This window comes from Amphiura filiformis, chromosome 3, assembly GCF_039555335.1.
Source record: "Amphiura filiformis chromosome 3, Afil_fr2py, whole genome shotgun sequence".
NCBI classification, from domain to species: Eukaryota; Metazoa; Echinodermata; class Ophiuroidea; order Amphilepidida; family Amphiuridae; genus Amphiura; species Amphiura filiformis.
Genome location: NC_092630.1, coordinates 56,448,444 through 56,451,445, shown reverse-complemented (window position 1 = coordinate 56,451,445; position 3,002 = coordinate 56,448,444).

Below are 3,002 nucleotides of genomic sequence, written 5' to 3'. Positions count from 1 at the left end.
GGTCATATACATTGTATAATGGTAATTTTTGTACAGAAAAATCACAAAATGTTGCTCTGTATAGACCTTTAAAATTACCCAATCAAAGTGTACATTCCACTTGTTTCATGGTGAAAATAATAAATTATAGCAGTACTTTTGAACTTCACCAGCCCTAGCTCTAAATTGACCTTTCAAATAGTGTAGTTGTATAGCAAGGCTAAGCATGTTGCTTCAAAATAAATTATAACCCGGCATTTCCTGCAAATGAATTCTTTGTTGCCTGCTGATACATACCTGTCCCTAAAAACATAACAGCAAGATGTACAAGAACATTTGTATCAACATTTTGAATAAGTTGACCTTAATAATTTTGTACAAATTTGTGTAAATATATAATTGTCTATACTTTGTCTCACCTCCAAGTTTGGATGTCAGTGCTATAACATTATGGCACAATCACCGTTGTATGTGTGTGAATACACTCTGCAGGATTAGGGAAGCACACATCATCCAAAATCAGTAAAATACATACCTATGTCACTACCAAATCTGAGGTAAAACAAAGCATATTTGTGTAATATAACAAAACCTAGTAAGAGCCTTTGTCCTCCACTGAGTCTGTGAAGTTAGTACTGGTGTACAATTCAGTAGCCACCAGACCTTTTACACTTGCTGACAACTCCTATATTATATAAGTGCTTTAAAAAGCAGGTGGATTTCACTTACATTTACAATGAATCTTTTCCCCATCATAAGTCAAAACAATTCAATTCAACTCAATTTAACTAAAATGTAACACAATCTGCTCCATGGGGGCCAAAGGAGGCATTTTTGAAAATTGAGTTACTATAATTATAACCTTATACAAACATTAGGCTATCATACACTGACCACAAAGGTCTAGCATACTTGGTTCTAAAGTTCTGAAGTTTTGTGATGTGTATTTTCTTATATATTTTATTGTTTTTTACTCAATATGTTTTACTTTACCTTAATTTCAAATTTGCCGCCTTTGGCCCCATGGACCAGATCATGACACAAATAAAGCACACCTGTGCTTTCAGAAACTGCAATTGGTTGTCATTATATGACTATAAAAATTGTCTAACCATGATCAATTTCAAAAGGTATCATATTTGGATGATTCAATTATGATATAAGCAAATATTACTGGATTTGCGAAGCAAGCACATTGATTTTACCAAGTATTTGAGCACATTCTGGTTTTCTGTGATCCAAGTCAGACACCAATTCTTCCATTTCAACTTCCATCTGAAAGAAACAACCACACATATACAAAGAATAAATAAGTAAACATATATTTATTTTGCATCATCATAAAATATCACAACAATCAATCGGGTTGTGTTCTGATCGGGATTTGTGTTTATTTGTTGTCTTGTTTAATTGTAACACTGTGGGTTGGTTAACTGTTCTTTCTTTCTTTCTTATTAATTATATTCAGTTTCATCTTGTAGCAAGCAATCATTCCCCATTGTGTTTATTTGTTCTTGTGCAGGGATGCATACCCCCATTACCTACTTTACAACAATCAATAAGCCATACCTCATACTGGTCAACTTTATCTCAAGTAACCCTAGTGTAACTTCTGTAAGCATACCAAGCAAAGTTAAACTTTCCAATCCTAACTTTTGTCAGGTTTGTCATCAAGCACAGATTTGAAAGAATGTTCTTCAGTAAAGAAGAATTGAGCTATTCCAATTGAAATCCATACACCCCCTAGGCCAAAAAAATATTGTTTGTTTGTCCACATCCAACCGACCGTGTACTCTGGTCCCGACCGTGTCTTTTTTTTTTTTTTTTTTAAATTTGCGTTGAATGTGCTAGTAAAACAGTGGTTAGTATAAATTTAAAGAAAGAAAATTAAGTAAAGAAAATGAACAGTATAACATGCAGAACCATCTAAAGAGTTAATCCAGTAAAGTGCTGTGTGTTTTGACTTATTTACCAGTCTTCAAATTGTCAGTTTCAAGTGCAATATCTGTAAAAAATTTTTTTTTTTAAATCCGACCTACCGACCCAACTGTTTCATAAGCCTCTATGGACAAACAATGACCTTAATATCCTCCACAGGGAGTGTGAATTTCAAATGGGGTAACCTAAATGGGTGACTCCATTTGAAATTCACACCCCCTGTGTGGGAGATTGAGGTCATGTCTTCCATAGGGGGTGTATGGATTTCAACTGGAATAGCCAATTATACTGGTCACTTGATTCATACCTGAGCCACTTCTTGTCTGACAGCCACCGCATCTTCATCCTCTGATTTCTGCGTCTCTGAATCTCCTCCTTCTAATTCTTTGAGCCAGCTTTTTAGATGTTTGTATTGCTGCTTCAGAGATCTGTAAAAGAAAACAGGTGATGCAGCATGCCATTAGAGTGTCATTCAACTATAGCGATGTCAGCGACAAGAAATTGTCTTGTTAACGTGTCAAGAGAAATTTCCCAACATATCAACATCATATCGCCACAAATTTGCAAGACAATGACAAATTCTACAACCCTAAAATAGTTTCTTTTACCTGCATGTACAATGCAGAATTCATCCTACCATATTTCACTTGAATGAATTTGTTTTTTCTGAAACATAATTCTTGTTGAATAGTTTTATTTCTTTGCGTCCCCTTTATTTTGAGGATATATTACATCAATTTATGATCAAATTTGTAAACAACTGTGAAAGCATGCAATGATGATAATGGCAGGAGCAGAAACTTTGCTCAAACTGGCTAGAACTGGTTATCACTTGGGAGAAGTTGTTATCTTACTTCTGTGTTTTGCCATCTTGCTAATCCATGCTTGGTCTAGCATGTGACACACAGTATCAATGTGCACTCAATAATATTAGATTTTCAAAGTGTCAGAAATGCCAGTCAGTATAGTCAAAAAATCCTGAAATGGCAAAAAATTTCCTGAAAAATGTACTTTGCCCTTTCGCATTTCAAGCTGCTGCCGAGAAAAGGTGACAACACACAAATATGTTCGTTTTGTGTAATAGT